Consider the following 19,225-nt stretch of genomic DNA (forward strand, 5'->3'; position numbering starts at 1 on the left):
CAAAAAACGATAAACAACGAACAGACAAACATAACAGTACACAAAACATAACATAGACAACTAAAGATTGAGCAACACGAACCCCACCAAAAACCGGAAGGGTAACAGATCCTGCTCCACATGTGGCACCCGTCGTGTTGCTAATGTAAATACAAAATCCGGTGATAAGTCTAATTCGGTAAGTCACATTCGAGGAAAAGAGGACGGGAATGAAGTTATGACAATTGGAACATATCCGTCGTCACGGCGTTTGTAAAATAGATATCCATAACGGATGATTTCAAACTAAGTTCACCTGACTAGGAACTATTGGTTCAATAGCTTCCTTGTAAGCTTGTTATTCTCTATTCTTTATATTTTAGCACCCCATTTTTCTCTATTCCTTTTTTTTTTTACTTTTGATCTTTTTACTTAAAATACTGAATATATATTATCATAGTATAAGTTTAACATATCATTTTAACATGGGTGCCGAAATGGCTACATCGAGTGCCGATTTTACCAGGTGCCGAGGTCCCTAGAATTCATTATATTGACAACAATGTATGAGCAAAACAAACAGACATCATAGGGAAAATGTCAAAAATTGGGGTACAGCAGTCATCATGATGTTCTTAATCATTGCTCGACAAATTACGGAAAATATGTTCTGCAGCCGATATTATTAAAATTTATTTACCTTTGTGCCACTTCCGGTTTTATTTTTCTCCAAAAAGATGAAAAGATTTTTGAAAGATGCATGATTTGCCGAGGCGATCGGAATGTAAATATATCAGATGATAACACCTTATTGAAAAGCAAAATCTTCTGTATTATCCCCTCAAAAAATTAACATCAATGTTTTCTGGATTTTGAGGTTCTGCAGTCTTCATGATGAACATTTAAAATCTACAGGCCCGGAGCTCAATAATTTTTTTCGAAAATTTTAGTTAAATTCTGTTGGCCTGTAGATATGATTTTTACAGGCCCAAGAGCAATTTTACAAGCCTGGGCTGCTGGCCTGTGGTTCAGAGTGAAGACTGATTCTGTCCTTATACCATGTATACAGTACGAAGCAAGACATCTCGGCACATTACAAACTCGGCACATGTCAACTCGGCATAGTGCAAACTCGGCACATTACAAACTCGGCATATTACAAACTCGGTCCAATAATGTATCAGATATATTATTGTGCCTATAGACAAAAACGCTTTTTAAAAATAGTTTTGAAAATAGAAAATCATTATGTAAAATTGAACAAGTGACAATTTCTTGAAAATAGAGAGATGTAGGTATAAAAGAGTTAAAAGAGAAAAAAGAATATGTAAACACTGTGATACAAATGAGGTTGAAGATGAAACCCTCTTTTTCTTAAAATGTAAAACTAATAAATCTTTACGTAATCAGTTTGAAAAAGATATAGATAAAATATGTCCATAATACTTTAAATTGTCTGAAAAAGATAGATTACAATTACTTCTATCTTCATTTGATATTATGCAGCTTACTGTTCCGTTCATTAAAAAAATCACTTGCACTTTTAAAGGAGAGAAGACAAAAAACCTGCATGAATAATACTGTTATTTACTACTTTATTTATGATGTTTAATCTGTTATAATTTCTGCATATATATTGTTTGTGTATATATTTGTATTGTATAGTTTATATATTCCTCCAACCCCTAGGGGTATAAATGTGCATAATAAATAAATAAATATTTGTGTTTGTATTTAATATTTTTACGCTGAAATTCATTTTTTTTCTTTTTCTTTTTCTATAAAAAGTTAGATAAACATTAAAAATTGCATACCCGTTTTTCAACGTATCTAATAAACTGTTGTAACACTAAACTGTAATAAATATGTAACATTGTCAATGATTTTATTATTGTTTCCTATTTAAATTATGTATTTTATTGATGGTATTATGACGATTTTATGATTATCTCCAATTAACTGCAATAAAAAGAATAGGATGGCTACCTTTATCCTTTTAATTAGAGAAGTTTCAGGAAACAGGTGTTGATTATATATTGCAGTATAATTATCACATGATAATTAATAACAGCGGTATTTAATGACAGCCTGATAACATTTTTATGATATCCCGTTAGTATAGCAGCTTGAGTTAATGCTGCTGAACTCCATGCGACAAATGCATACCAATTAAAATGTCAAGTACCGCCTCTTTTTAAATTTATTGCGTAAAAAGTACATATATATCTGGTAACAAACTAAAAATATAATCATAGTCTTTTAATATTTTCAAATTGTTTCACGAATTGCTCTGTATATCCGCTTTAATATTTAATACTTTCGTCCAAAAATGGGCACAGACCATTGTGTCGAGTGTTCCCGTGTTGTCACTACCAGACAACAAGCACTGACCTGTGATAACTGTGAAAGATGTGTACACAGAGTTTGTAATACAGGTATGTATATATATTAATTACATTTTAATATATTGAATTTGTTTTTAATTTTTTCTCTCACTATTTCAACGAATTTTTATCTTACAATTTTGTTTATGATTTAGTAAGATGAATCATCATCTTAAAATGCTTATGAAAAAAATGCTACATACAGTTATCTTATTTATAATAAAATATTATTTTAAGAACTTGTTACTATTTATGCAACATATGGATAATTACTAGTAATAAATTGTTACGTTTTCTATCAATTTTGGGACATATTGTCCGTTAACCTGAAATAATTGTCTTTAAAATGTATCACATATATATACTAGTATATATAGTTAACACATCTAATGTCATTCCAATGTTCTTCCTTTTATTGAAATTAATACTAAGAAGAGCGTAGTGGATTGAAGACAATAGTTTTTAGTTTTTATTAGTATGATTGTTTTTTAGTTATGATTTTTAATAGAGTAGAAATTGGTTTTTATTAATTGCACTTATATTTTTGCAAGTTTAATTTTATCGTTAATTTTCAATATAATTATGTTGAAATAAAGTTACATTTTCGTCTGCTAAGATTAGTTAAAGATAACAGTATTTTCAAAAGAGATTATTACAGTGTAGAAAGTTAATTGTTAATCTTAACGGGATTCCTAAATTTTATGACACCTTCAGTAGGTCAGTCTAGTCATTTAGAGTTCAAATAATAGTCGTCTGCAAATGCAGCTGTGGCGATTTAATTACTTTGTTTTGATCATCTCTGGGAATCAGGTTAAATTAGTGTGAAATTTTATGTCTAATGTTCAGACGTAAAGAGTTCGTCTTTATCATGCGATAAGTTAACATCGAAAACAAAGTTGTGAAATTGTAATACGCAATGATTGTAAATATTGTAAATATTGGATTAAAACGTAGTTATTAGCAAACATTCGAGTTAGTTATATGTTATGGATATAATAATGCTATTGGTATAACATTATCGTCGAACTTCCAAATCCCAAATCGTCGAACTTTATATGAACAATTTATTTAATGACTTAGTAAGTGGTTTAATCTTTCATTTTCTCTTAACAGGTGCTTGGAAAGCAATACGACAGATCTTTCCAAATGCAAGCATCAAAGGTTGTGCTTTCCATTTCGGTGAAGCCATTTGGCGGAAAGTTCAAGATTTGGGACTGAAAACAACGTACAGCTCAAGAGGAGTGGAATATAGATACATCCGTACGTTGATGGCTCTGCCTTTCTTGCCTCACTCGGATATAAGACCAGCTTTCAATACACTGAAAGAACGTGCAAACTCCCAGGAATTAAAAGAGCTCGTTGTATACATCAGTTCAACATGGTTCGAAGGTCGATATTGGTGTTCTAGATAAGGAAAAACGAGTGCCACAATTTTGGATAGGACTGCATCACCTTAAATATGCATAGCATATATCAATGACCAGAAAAAAAAAAGAATGTAGGACAGAAAGTCAAAGAACAAAAAAAGTCACAGGACAAAAAGTCACAAATATTTTTTTAACATTTGTTTGAATATATAAGAGAAAGATTTTGCAATGTTTTCTTTTTATTAATACATTAACATGTATCCATTTTAACAGTTTAGGTTTATTAGCCTTGATAAATGAACATTTATCAGATTTTAGGCATAAACAACTTTTTTTATCATTATTGATATTTATTAAGTAAAATTTAATAAAAAAGTTGCTTTATTTATAAAAGTAAAACACATTTTATTTAATATTAAGTGTTTTCTTATTTATGTCAGAACTGACAGTGACTTTTTATACGACCGCAAAAAAATTTTTGTGGTCGTATATTGGTATGACGTTGGCGTCGTCGTTGTGTGTTAGTGTATGGATCTCTCTGACATTGTACCACAAGGTTCCATATCACTAAAGGAATGCTGGGATTGATTTTGGGGGTAATTGCCTCCAAATTTTAGGAATTAGGGGCCAAAAAAGGGGCAAAAAACAAGCATTTTTCTAGTTTCATGACAATAACTTGTGTGTAAGTGTATGGATCTTTCTGAAATTGTACTACAAGGTTCCATATCACAAAGGGAAAGCTGGGTTTGAGTTTGGGGGTAATTGCCCTAAACGTTTAGGAATTTGGGGCCAAAAAGGGGCCAAAAAACACATTTTTTTCTAGTTTCCAGACAATAACTTGTGTTCAAGTATATGGATCTCTCTGAAATTGTACTGCAAGGTACCATACCACAAAGGGAAGGCTGGGATTGAGTTTGGGGGTGATGAATCATAATGGGGGTTCAAAAAATTTGGGGGGGGGATTTATTTTTTTTTCCTTTTTTTTCTTTTTTTCCTTTTTTGTTTCTTTTAAAATTTTCCATTTTAAGTTGGTTATTTCTGATTTATATTTAAAATCAAATAATAATGATATGGTAGGAGATACACACCAAACAGGATGTGTAAATTATTATATAATAAGTATTGTGCAATAGCAAGAAATTTTCAATTGCACAGTATTGCACAATAGCAAGAAATCTTCAATTGCACAGTATTGCGCAATAGCAAGAAATCTTCAATTGCACAGTATTGCGTAATAGCAAGAAATATCCAATAGCACAATATTGCGCAATAGCAAGAAATTGTCAATTGTACAGTATTGCGCAATAGCAAGAAATATTTAATAGCACAGGATTGTGCAAAAGAAGATACTTCCTATAAATTGCTTATTTCTTGACCAATTTCAATGGGGTTTTATTCTTGATTTCATGGGGTTCTTTAATATGCTGAATCTAACCGTGTATTTAGTTTTTGGATTTTGGGCCCCGTTTTTAAATTGGTCCACATTGAGGTCCAAAGGGTCCAAAATTAAACTTTGTTTGATTTCATCAAAAATTGAATTATTGGGGTTCTTTGATATGCCGAATCTAACTGTGTATTTAGATTCTTAAATTTTGGTTCCGTTTTCAAATTGGTCTACATTAAGGTCCAAAGGGTCCAAAATTAAACTTAGTTTGATTTTAACAAAAATTGAATTCTTAGGGTTCTTTGATATGCTGAATCTAAACATGTATTTAGATTTTTGATTATGGGCCCAGTTTTCAAGTTGGTCCAAATCGGGGTCCAAAATTAAACTTTGTTTGATTTCAACAAAAATTGAATATATGGGGTTCTTTGATATGCTGAATCTAACCATGTATTTAGATTTTTGATTTTTGGGCCCCGTTATCAACTTTGTCCACATTGAGGTCAAAAGGGTCCAAAATTAAACTTTGTTTGATTTCATCAAAAATTGAATTCTTGGGGTTCTTTGATATGCTGAATCTAACCATGTATTTAGATTTTGGATATTGGACCATAATAGGTGAATGTCCAATTTAAAATTTTTAAGTTCTTAGACCACATTCAATCTGTGTTAGAAACCTATGCTGTGTCAAATATTTAATCACAATCCAAATCCAAAGCTGTATCAAGCTTGAATGTTGTGTCCATACTTCCCCCAACTGTTCAGGGTTCGACCTCTGCGGTCGTATCAAGCTGCGCCCTGCGGAGCATTTTATTGTCATATGACTTTCTGTCCTATAATATGTTCAATTTCTCACCTATGGTTAAAAAAATATTGTTATTTTTTTCTCATCGTAATTATTATATAAAATTGCTTTTTATGAATCATTTCCTTAAATATATTCATTAATGTGCTGAGTATGTATTGGTAATGTGCCGAGTTTGTATAGACCGAGTTTGTACTATGCCGAGTTTAACATGTCCCGAGTTTGTAGTGTGCCGAGATGTCCTGTATTCATACAGTATAACAGTACGCAAAACACAACATAGACAACTAAAAATTGAGACACGAACCCCACCAAAAACCGAAAGGATAACAGATCCTGCTCCACATGTGGCACCTGTCATGTTGCTAATGTTAATACAAAACACGGTGATAAGTCTAATTTGGTTAGTCACATTCGAGGAAAAGAGGACAGGAATGGAGTTATGACATTATATTGGAACATACATGTATCCGTCGTCGTCTGTAAAATAGATATCCATAAGGTCAACCCACTCGTGATGATGGTCCTTAAACTGTTCGATGGGATGACTTCAATTCACCACTAGGAACTATTGGTTCAATAGCTTCCTTTTAAGCCTGTTATTTTCATACAGTATAAGGGGACGACCATTTGATATTCTGGGGGGGGGGGGGGGGGGGGGGGGGGCAGGAGGATTTTGAAAATAAATAACTCAGCCTTGATAATCACAAAAATAAATGGTTTGTTCTGTGGTAGTTTGAAAATAAATTACCTGACTTGCAATGTATTGAAAATAAATAACTCAGCAGGTCTAATCGAAAGTATGAGATGGCACCAGATTCTTCATAAATTCATCTTTTTTCCAAAAAAAAAATCGGGAAACACTTCCCATATCTTTTAATAATAAAAGTATAAATACTATTTAAATATACTTGAAATGTCAGAAAATTGGTTTCATTTAACTTGAGGTTAATTGTCTCAGGAACACTTACCTCACTTTTATTAAATCAGGGCCGTAACTACATTGAGACAAATGCCTCATGTAGGAAATTTCAAAACCAAATGCTTGTCTCAATATCAAATTGTGTTCACCGTGAGTGCCTTGCAAGAAGCAAGTTCTGTTCTCCCTCAGACGTAGCCCCTGATTTTTCGGGATCAATGTTTCTTATTTATTTGTCTTTTGTTCATTGATTGCCCTTCTGTATTCTGTTAGTGTTGCATTCATTTTGTAATTTAGTAATTTTATTATTAACTTGATCATGAGTTTAAAAAAACACAGCAGCCACAGACTTAACTATGTGAATTACATTTTTGCTTTATCATGCATATTTGTCTTTTGATGTTGTTCCTAGAAACTTAAGTCTTACACTGAATCTATAATGTGATTTTGCTTTGAGACCAAAATATTGTCCTAAAATTATTAAAACAGAACTTGCATTTTCAGTTTAAGAAAGGGCCTGGGGAACACCCAGAAGGCATGATTTTGCATCATTTGTTCTATAGCTTCTTGGGCCTTCAGCGGTTCAAAAACCCTTCAAAAAAAATTTTGCCTCGCTCCGCTCAGCGAAACATGTTTGCCAATACTTTTAAAAGAGCCTTAGTTACAACCAAACTTTTATACTGTGTATGTATGCAATACATGTATATGCATTGGGGAATATAAATGAATCATTTCTGCAGAGAATAATAATTCTGATTAAATGGTACATAATGACTTGACTATACATGAATTATTTATAATAAACAAATAATTTAAAAATTGTATGTTTTCGAATATTATAAATATAGTTGTGAAAATAAATAATCAGTCCCTTGCTTTAATGAAAATGAAAAATCTTGCTTCAATAGTGCAGAAAATAGATAATCTGTCCTCTTAGTTTACAAAAATAAATAACCGATCCAAAACAAATCCTCCTGGCCCCCCCAGAATATCAAATGGTCGTCCCCTAACTGTATAATGCACATGATGCAGGAAACATGAAACCATGGACAGGTGGAACCAGTTCGGCCTTGGTCAAATTAAATCAATTAAGTTTTATGTTAAGACATGTTTACCCTTTGTCTGTGCTAGGGACATATGTGTCCCTTGTCACACCACACTTGGACAATATATGTCACCAATCTTGAGGTTTTATTTTTACGACGTAGGAAGGCGTCACAGAAAAAATTTTAAATAGCCTTTCAAGACATAAGTATTTGGACTAGAGTTACACCAGAGTCATCAAACAATCGGTTCTTACTATCATGACTATGACAAAATAATATAAGTATTGTGACATAGGAAATTTATGGGAAAGTGCAAGAATTTGAATGTCGTCTATTATGAATATGAGAGATTTCTAAACAAACCAAAAAATAGAACTTTACAAACTTGAATACTAAAATAACATACAAATGTTATGGGATTCCTTAAACTTAAACGTATAATGTCATAATGACATATATGACAGACATCAAATAATAAGTTTGACATGTTTCCTGAACATGCTGAAACTCTTTCCACAACATGAACAGAGTTCTTGAAAAGTGTCGGTTTGGCCGGTAAAAAATAAAGGGTTCAACAAACATGACTTATATGTCAGTCCAGGGGTCCAATAGTAAAATTCCAGCAATCTTTTTTTTTTTTTTTTTTCCCTGTTAAAATTCCAGCAATCTTACTATTGTCATGATTGTCTGGATAATCAAGTCCGTTCCTGGTACTGATCACGGTATTAACTTTTAAGACAGGGAGTGATTAATAGTTAACAGAGTGAGAATATTAAAAAGACTTAAAGATATTGACATACCAAGAATATGAATTCGATTGATGTTTAAAATTAAAAAAATGATTTAACATTAGGGAGCTACCATTTGATTTTTATGGGGGGGGGGGGCTAGGATGAAATTAGAAAAAAAAAGGCAGGACATGATTTTTGAGTAAAAGAAAAAGGCAGGATGAGCCACTTTGCAACAACAAAAAAATGCATGATGACAATTTATGTAAAATTCGGACTTAGGAAAGCTAAATTAATGTCAGCCCAATTGATTGACTTGATTGTTTTTTCTTAAGAACTCAGCTGAAAATCATGAAAATGAAAATTTTTGTGTATACTTTGATCTTCATTCTAAAAACGTTGCAGTCAAAGGGTTAAATAACAAACATGGTATTTTTGGCAATTCAAGACATGTTTCGGAAATACTTTTATCATTATTGACAAAATGATTGAAGTAATCAGAAAATGTTTTGTTTATACACCTCTTATAAAATTTGTTTAAATATCCCATCTCAAAATTTACAAATAACATTAATATTTTTGAATTTCCATCTTTGATAGTTTGCATGTGTCTCTGTATTATAAAGTTGAAGAGCTAGAGGACCCAAAATTCTGAAAGGAATTAGAAAGCCAATTTGACAACAACACAGAAAACTACAAAATAATGATGTTATGACTTATACCATGTATACCATATATTCTTCTTTAGTTTTCTCATAGGCCACCGGTGATTGAACTGGTGTGGTTCAAGTGGCTTAGTACAACAATTTGGCAATCTGCTACATTTCATTCCTTTTTGATTACATTTACCTGATTTTATGTCCATTAAAAATAACATTTCTTTAGCATGAACAAAATTTGGACAAGTGGTTTTCTCTTTCAGACAAGTAATGTATCATGGTCAATTACCCGAAAGGCAAGTTGTCAAAAAAGTTTATGTCTAATCCTGATCACGTGATGTTCTTTTGCACCATTTATTTCAATTTGACATTTAAACGATTTTAGGTTTTGCCTTTAATATTACATTGTCTTGGTAGTTTGTACTATTTCCATATATATACATGTACAATAAGTTAACTATCATGACTATTGGTACACATCCTTAACCCCTAATCATAATTATACTCCACGCAATGAGTTGCAGAGGGTATAATGTTTTTGACCCGTCCGTCGGTCTGTCTGTCCGTCCGTCAGTCCTGTTTCTCGTCATCGCAACTCCTCTCAAACCACACAACAGAATTTCTCAAAACCTTTTTAGATAATAAGGACATACTATGTAGTTGTGCATATCGACAGGAAATTACGATTCAATTTTTTTTTTCTAGGAGTTACGCCCCTTTGAACTTATTTGCTTCAATATACCTCTGCAACAGTTTGTTATCGCAACTCCTATGAAACCACACATCAGAATTTCATGAAACTTTGAAGATAATAAGGAAATACTAGGTAGATGTGCATATCGACAGGAAATTATGATTCAATTTTTTTTCTAGGAGTTACGCCCCTTTGAACTTATTTGCTTCAATATACCTCTGTAACAGTTTGTCATCGCAACTCCTCTCAAACCACACAACAGAATTTCATGAAACCTTTTCAGATAATAAGGACATACTATGTAGTTGTGCATATCGACAGGAAATTACGATTCAATTTTTTTTTTCTAGGAGTTACGCCCCTTTGAACTTATTTGCTTCAATATACCTCTGCAACAGTTTGTTATCGCAACTCCTATGAAACCACACAACAGAATTTCATGAAACTTTGAAGATAATAAGGAAATACTAGGTAGATGTGCATAACGACAGGAAATTATGATTCAATTTTTTTTCTAGGAGTAACGCCCCTTTGAACTTATTTGCTTCAATATACCTCTGTAACAGTTTGTCATCGCAACTCCTCTCAAACCACACAACAGAATTTCATGAAACCTTTTCAGATAATAAGGACATACTACGTAGATGTGCATATCGACAGGAAATTACGATTCAATTTTTTTTTTCTAGGAGTTACGCCCCTTTGAACTTATTTGCTTCAATATACCTCTGCAACAGTTTGTCATCGCAACTCCTATGAAACCACACAACAGAATTTCATGAAACTTTGTAGATAATAAGGAAATACTAGGTAGATGTGCATATCGACAGGAAATTATGATTCAATTTTTTTTCTAGGAGTTACGCCCCTTTGAACTTATTTGCTTCAATATACCTCTGCAACAGTTTGTCATCGCAACTCCTCTCAAACCACACAACAGAATTTCATGAAACCTTTTCAGATAATAAGGACATACTACGTAGATGTGCATATCGACAGGAAATTACGATTCAATTTTTTTTTTCTAGGAGTTACGCCCCTTTGAACTTATTTGCTTCAATATACCTCTGCAACAGTTTGTCATCGCAACTCCTATGAAACCACTCAACAGAATTTCATGAAACTTTGTAGATAATAAGGACATACTATGTAAATGTGCATATCGACAGGAAATTATGATTCAATTTTTATACGACCGCAAAAATTGAAAATTTTTTGGTCGTATATTGGTATGACGTTGGCGTCGTCGTCGTCGTCGTCGTCGTCGTTGTCGTCGTCGTCGTCGTCGTCGTCCGGCGTCGTCCGAAGACACATTGGTTTTCGCACTCTAACTTTAGTTTAAGTGAATGGATCTCCATGAAATTTTACCATAAGGTTCAATACCACGAAATGAAGGTGGGGATTGATTTTGGGGGTTATGGTACCAACAGTTAAGGAATTAGGGGCCAAAAAGGGGCCAAAAATAAGCATTTTTGTAACTTCCAGACAATAACTTGTGTGTAAGTGTATGGATCTCTCTGACATTGTACCACAAGGTTCCATATCACAAAGGGAAGGCTGTAATTGATTTTGGGGGTAATTGCCTCAAAATTTTAGGAATTAGGGGCCAAAAAAGGGGCAAAAAACAAGCATTTTTCTAGTTTCATGACAATAACTTGTGTGTAAGTGTTTGGATATTTCTGAAATTGTACTACAAGGTTCCATATCACAAAGGGAAAGCTGGAATTGAGTTTGGGGGTTATTGCCCGAAACGTTTAGGAATTGGGGGCCAAAAAGGGGCCAAAAATAAGCATTTTTCTAGTTTCCAGACAATAACTTGTGTTCAAGTGTATGGATCTCTCTGAAATTGTACTGCAAGGTACCATACCACAAAGGGAAGGCTGGGATTGAGTTTGGGGGTGATGAATCATAAGGGGGTTCAAAAAATTTGGGGGGGGGATTTTTTTTTTTTTTCTTTTTTTTTCTTTTTTTCCTTTTTTTTTCTTTTAAAATTTTCCATTTTAAGTTGGTTATTTCTGATTAATATTTAAAAGCAAATAATAATGATATGGTAGGAGATACACACCAAACAGGATGTGTAAATTATTATATAATAAGTATTGTGCAATAGCAAGAAATTTTCAATTGCACAGTATTGCACAATTGCAAGAAATCTTCAATTGCACAGTATTGCGCAATAGCAAGAAATCTTCAATTGCACAGTATTGCGCAATAGCAAGAAATATCCAATAGCACAATATTGCGCAATAGCAAGAAATTGTCAATTGTACAGTATTGCACAATAGCAAGAAATATTCAATTGCACAGTATTGTGCAAAAGAAGATACTTCGTATAAATTGCTTATTTCTTGATCAATTTCAATGGGGTTTTATTCTTGAATTCTTGGGGTTCTTTAATATGCTGAATCTAACCGTGTATTAAGTTTTTGGATTTTGGGCCCCGTTTTTAAATTGGTCCACATTGAGGTCCAAAGGGTCCAAAATTTAACTTTGTTTGATTTCATCAAAAATTGAATTATTGGGGTTCTTTGATATGCCGAATCTAATCGTGTATTTAGATTCTTAATTTTTGGTTCCGTTTTCAAATTGGTCTACATTAAGGTCAAAAGGGTCCAAAATTAAACTTAGTTTGATTTTAACAAAAATTGAATTTTTAGGGTACTTTGATATGCTGAATCTAAACATGTATTTAGATTTTTGATTATCGGCCCAGTTTTCAAGTTGGTCCAAATCGGGTCCAAAATTAAACTTTGTTTGATTTTAACAAAAATTGAATATATGGGGTTCTTTGATATGCTGAATCTAACCATGTATTTAGATTTTTGATTTTTGGGCCCCGTTATCAACTTTGTCCACATTGAGGTCAAAAGGGTCCAAAATTAAACTTTGTTTGATTTCATCAAAAATTGAATTCTTGGGGTTCTTTGATATGCTGAATCTAACCATGTATTTAGATTTTTTATTTGTGGACCCGCTATCAAATTGGTTCATTTTGAGGTCAAAAGGGTCCAAAATTAAACTTTGTTTGATTTCATCAAAAATTGAATTATTGGGGTTCTTTGATATGCCAAATCTAACCGTGTATTTAGATTTTTAATTTTGGGTCCCGTTTTTAAATTGGTCTACATTAAGGTCCAAAGGGTCCAAAATTAAACTTAGTTTGATTTTAACAAAAATTGAATTCTTGGGGTTCTTTGATATGCTGAATCTAAACATGTGTTTAGATTTTTGATTATGGGCCCAGTTTTCAAGTTGGTCCAAGTTGGGGTCCAAAATTAAACTTTGTTTGATTTCAACAAAAATTGAATATATGGGGTTCTTTGATATGCTGAATCTAAACATGTATTTAGATTTTAGATTTTTGGCCCAGTTTTCAAGTTGGTCCAAATTGGGGTCCAAAATTAAACTTTGTTTGATTTCAACAAAAATTGAATATATGGGGTTCTTTGATATGCTGAATCTTACCATGTATTTAGATTTTTTATTTGTGGGCCCGCTATCAAATTGGTTCATATTGAGGTCAAAAGGGTCCAAAATTAAACTTTGTTTGATTTCATCAAAAATTGAATTATTGGGGTTCTTTGATATGCCAAATCTAACCGTGTATTTAGATTTTTAATTTTGGGTCCCGTTTTTTAAATTGTTCTACATTAAGGTCCAAAGGGTCCAAAATTTAACTTAGTTTGATTTTAACAAAAATTGAATTTTTGGGGTTCTTTGATATGCTGAATCTAAACATGTGTTTAGATTTTTTATTATGGGACCAGTTTTCAAGTTGGTCCAAGTTGGGGTCCAAAATTAAACTTTGTTTGATTTCAACAAAAAATGAATATATGGGGTTCTTTGATATGCTGAATCTAAACATGTATTTAGATTTTAGATTTTTGGCCCAGTTTTCAAGTTGGTCCAAATTGGGGTCCAAAATTAAACTTTGTTTGATTTCAACAAAAATTGAATATATGGGGTTCTTTGATATGCTGAATCTTACCATGTATTTAGATTTTTTATTTTGTGGGCCCGCTATCAAATTGGTTCATATTGAGGTCAAAAGGGTCCAAAATTAAACTTTGTTTGATTTCATCAAATTGAATTATTGGGGTTCTTTGATATGCCAAATCTAACCGTGTTTTTAGATTTTTAATTTTGGGTCCCGTTTTTTAAATTGGTCTACATTAAGGTCCAAAGGGTCCAAAATTAAACTTAGTTTGATTTTAACAAAAATTGAATTCTTGGGGTACTTTGATATGCTGAATCTAAACATGTGTTTAGATTTTTGATTATGGGACCAGTTTTCAAGTTTGTTCAAGTTGGGGTCCAAAATTAAACTTTGTTTGATTTCAACAAAAATTGAATATATGGGGTTCTTTGATATGCTGAATCTAACCATGTATTTTGATTTTGGACATTGGACCATAATAGGTAAATTAAAAAAATTGAAGTTCTTAGACCACATTCTTTCTGTGTCAGAACCTATGCTGTGTCAAATATTTAATCACAATCCAAATTCAGAGCTGTATCAAGCTTGAATGTTGTGTCAATACTTGCCCCAACTGTTCAGGGTTCGACCTCTGCGGTCGTATCAAGCTGCGCCCAGCGAAGCATTTTATTTTTCTAGGAGTTACGCCCCTTTGAACTTATTTGCTTCAATATACCTCTGCAACAGTTTGTCATCGCAACTCCTCTCAAACCACACAACAGAATTTCATGAAACCTTTTCAGATAATAAGGACATACTACGTAGATGTGCATATCGACAGGAAATTACGATTCATTTTTTTTTTCTAGGAGTTACGCCCCTTTGAACTTATTTGCTTCAATATACCTCTGCAACAGTTTGTCATTGCAACTGGGTGCCAACTCCTCTGAAACCACTCAACAGAATTTCATGAAACTTTGTAGATAATAAGGACATACTATGTAAATGTGCATATCGACAGGAAATTATGATTCAATTTTTTTTCTAGGAGTTACGCCCCTTTGAACTTATTTGCTTCAATATACCTCTGCAACAGTTTGTCATCGCAACTCCTCTCAAACCACACAACAGAATTTCATGAAACCTTTTCAGATAATAAGGACATACTACGTAGATGTGCATATCGACAGGAAATTACGATTCAATTTTTTTTTTCTAGGAGTTACGCCCCTTTGAACTTATTTGCTTCAATATACCTCTGCAACAGTTTGTCATCGCAACTCCTATGAAACCACACAACAGAATTTCATGAAACTTTGTAGATAATAAGGAAATACTAGGTAGATGTGCATATCGACAGGAAATTATGATTCAATTTTTTTTTCTAGGAGTTACGCCCCTTTGAACTTATTTGCTTCAATATACCTCTGCAACAGTTTGTCATTGCAACTGGGTGCCAACTCCTCTGAAACCACTCAACAGAATTTCATGAAACTTTGTAGATAATAAGGACATACTATTTAAATGTGCATATCGACAGGAAATTATGATTCAATTTTTTTTCTAGGAGTTACGCCCCTTTGAACTTATTTGCTTCAATATACCTCTGCAACAGTTTGTCATCGCAACTCCTCTCAAACCACACAACAGAATTTCATGAAACCTTTTCAGATAATAAGGACATACTACGTAGATGTGCATATCGACAGGAAATTACGATTCATTTTTTTTTCTAGGAGTTACGCCCCTTTGAACTTATTTGCTTCAATATACCTCTGCAACAGTTTGTCATTGCAACTGGGTGCCAACTCCTCTGAAACCACTCAACAGAATTTCATGAAACTTTGTAGATAATAAGGACATACTATGTAAATGTGCATATCGACAGGAAATTATGATTCAATTTTTTTTCTAGGAGTTACGCCCCTTTGAACTTATTTGCTTCAATATACCTCTGCAACAGTTTGTCATCGCAACTCCTCTCAAACCACACAACAGAATTTCATGAAACCTTTTCAGATAATAAGGACATACTACGTAGATGTGCATATCGACAGGAAATTACGATTCAATTTTTTTTTTCTAGGAGTTACGCCCCTTTGAACTTATTTGCTTCAATATACCTCTGCAACAGTTTGTCATCGCAACTCCTATGAAACCACACAACAGAATTTCATTAAACTTTGTAGATAATAAGGAAATACTAGGTAGATGTGCATATCGACAGGAAATTATGATTCAATTTTTTTTTCTAGGAGTTACGCCCCTTTGAACTTATTTGCTTCAATATACCTCTGCAACAGTTTGTCATTGCAACTGGATGCCAACTCCTCTGAAACCACTCAACAGAATTTCATGAAACTTTGTAGATAATAAGGACATACTATGTAAATGTGCATATCGACAGGAAATTATGATTCAATTTTTTTTCTAGGAGTTACGCCCCTTTGAACTTATTTGCTTCAATATACCTCTGCAACAGTTTGTCATCGCAACTCCTCTCAAACCACACAACAGAATTTCATGAAACCTTTTCAGATAATAAGGACATACTACGTAGATGTGCATATCGACAGGAAATTACGATTCATTTTTTTTTTCTAGGAGTTACGCCCCTTTGAACTTATTTGCTTCAATATACCTCTGCAACAGTTTGTCATCGCAACTCCTATGAAACCACACAACAGAATTTCATGAAACTTTGTAGATAATAAGGAAATACTAGGTAGATGTGCATATCGACAGGAAATTATGATTCAATTTTTTTTTCTAGGAGTTACGCCCCTTTGAACTTATTTGCTTCAATATACCTCTGCAACAGTTTGTCATTGCAACTGGGTGCCAACTCCTCTGAAACCACTCAACAGAATTTCATGAAACTTTGTAGATAATAAGGACATACTATGTAAATGTGCATATCGACAGGAAATTATGATTCAATTTTTTTTTCTTATACAATTTTTTTTTCTTAGTTATTTTATTTCTCCAGTGACAAAGTGGGGACGTGAGGTATGTGAGCGCGCTCACTAAGGTTCTTTAATTTAAAAGGAAATCTTTTCAGAATCTTAAAAAAATCATATAATGCTATGGTGCACCTGCTATTTTACCTTATTTCATATACATGTATATATATATATATTGCAGGGTTCTATTCATTTGGGATGTATAAGTACGCAGCCACGTTCAATTACTTAACCTTTGTCAACATTTTTTTTTCTTTTTCAAACTGCTATTTATTTGGGATGTTTGAATACGCAACCTCTGTTGTAATTACTCTACGGTTGTCAAATTTGAAATATTATACCAGCTTAGATCAGTCAGTGCTGTTATTGGGAATGTATTTCCACACAGTCTTTGCTGTAACATCTTAACTGTCTCCACCTTTGAAATTTTAGAAATGTACAAGTTTATATCGCACATTACTATTTTTATTAGAAGTATATCTATGCAGTCTCTGTTGTAATTACCTATATAACCTATGTCATTTTTGAAATTTTAGAATTGTACAAGTGTTTTTGTGTTTGGTTTTAATTGTATAAATTTCTTCGAGATTGTTATAGTTAAATAAGAATAAATTGATATGATTCATTTTACATCATAATCATACTCATGATACTGATGAAGGAATATAAATAATTACATTTAATGTTTCCTTTTTTTAATATTAGTATTGTTTTGTACACTTTTTAGGCATTTATATATATATATATTATATTTGCAAACCAGTGTTCTCCGATAAAATTCTATGTAGCATTTTGGGCAACTGGGAATTTGGAAATAGTTTATCTTATAACATTTCTAGCAATTATATACATTGTACCATCACATCAACAACACAATCTTTAAGAAAATCATTTCAGATAATATCCCATTCAAGCAAAACATATATTACCATGGCATGATGCTTAAAGATACTGGAGAGAACACTGAACTGAAAACCACTGAGGGTAAATCAACCTATTTACACTTCAAAGAGATACATGTTCATGTACTAAAGTCTTCACACTTAGCCACAAGCCCAGCAGCCCAGACTTGTATAATTGCTTTTGCGCCTGTAAAATCATCTCTACATGCTCTACAGGCCAACAGAACCGAACTAAAATTTTCCAAAAATTAAGCTCCAGGGGTGCATTTCACAAAAAATCTTACGAGTAAAATTGATCGTAAGTTATACTCAAATGTTCATGACTTACAAGTGTTTTTACTCGTAAGATATATTGTGAAAAGAGTCGCAGGCTTGTAGATTTATAAGTTTATTGTGAAGACTGATGTGCATTGCATGTTGTACTTTTGTGAATTTTAAACTTTTGAGATTGGATTGCCTCCCTTTGCTCACTACAACTAAAGTATAATATATTGTGTAGCACACAATTGGTCCATTATATACATACTGTATATCATGTATATACTACCGTTCTATCCATCTTGTATAATGATTATCACTTAATTTGTAAACAATGCAGCTCATAGAATATCTTAACTTAACTTCATAGTATCACAGCCCAATGTGTGTACCCTAAGGTTCCAGGGGCCTCGGTGGCCGAGTGGTCTAAGTAGTTACTACTGTAATCACTAGCCAGTCAACACTGAGGTTGTGAGTTCGAACCCCGCTCGTGCAGGTGCACTCGACTCCAATCTTAATTGACTAGGATTGTCAGTTTTCCTATCGAAGGTCGTGGTTTCCTCCGGGCACTCCGGCTTCCTCCACCAATAAAAACTGGCCGCCACGAAATAGCCCAAAAGCGGTGCTTAAAAGTGGTGTTAAAACACCAACAATCAAATCAATCAAATCCCTAAGGTTCCAACAATATTATAGCATATGTTCTAACAGATCACCAAATTATAATCGCCTGATTACTTGTACCTTCACTCCAAAATCTGTAGCTTTCTCTAACAAAGATCTATGTTAGTGTTGTTGAGTGAAAGCTCTTGGTTACTTCTAAATGTTCTATCTTTGTGTTGAGGTGGTACATGAAAGTGTGTAAAGGCGACCATCTTTAAAACTTGAGTTTTGGATTTAATCAGGATATAAAAAAGGATTAAGTTTGACACAGATTTAATGACTTAAACGATATAAAATAAAAACTATGTACTGTGTTTTTGATACACTTAATTCATTTTGGTTAGCATTGTCTTTGGATGCAAAAGGAGAAATTTTAAAGACAGTCTCTCAAAATTAGTTTAATTTTATTGATAAATGAACAGGTTTATATAATCTCAACTTTTTATTACACTGGTCATGCTGGTGATGTCCTATAATGTCATTGACATGTATAGATTTGACCTATAAAAATGGCCATTTCACCAATATGTTTAGGTCAAAATATTTATGAGCAAAAGCCAA

The 19,225-nt window shown here is 33.0% G+C and overlaps 1 protein-coding gene across 1 annotated transcript in view; it reads left to right on the forward strand.

Annotated features, from left to right (window-relative positions):
- The first annotated feature begins 687 nt into the window (after nucleotides 1–687).
- The window catches only part of LOC127722194 (zinc finger protein 431-like), a 31,074-nt gene continuing 12,536 nt past the window's right edge, over nucleotides 688–19,225 (forward strand). The window contains exon 1 of the mRNA XM_052229093.1: nucleotides 688–763. The gene's annotated coding sequence lies outside the window, so the exon portion shown is untranslated. The remainder of the gene's footprint in view (nucleotides 764–19,225) is intronic.

This window comes from Mytilus californianus, unplaced genomic scaffold (assembly GCF_021869535.1).
Source record: "Mytilus californianus isolate M0D057914Y unplaced genomic scaffold, xbMytCali1.0.p SCAF_12, whole genome shotgun sequence".
NCBI classification, from domain to species: domain Eukaryota; kingdom Metazoa; phylum Mollusca; class Bivalvia; order Mytilida; family Mytilidae; genus Mytilus; species Mytilus californianus.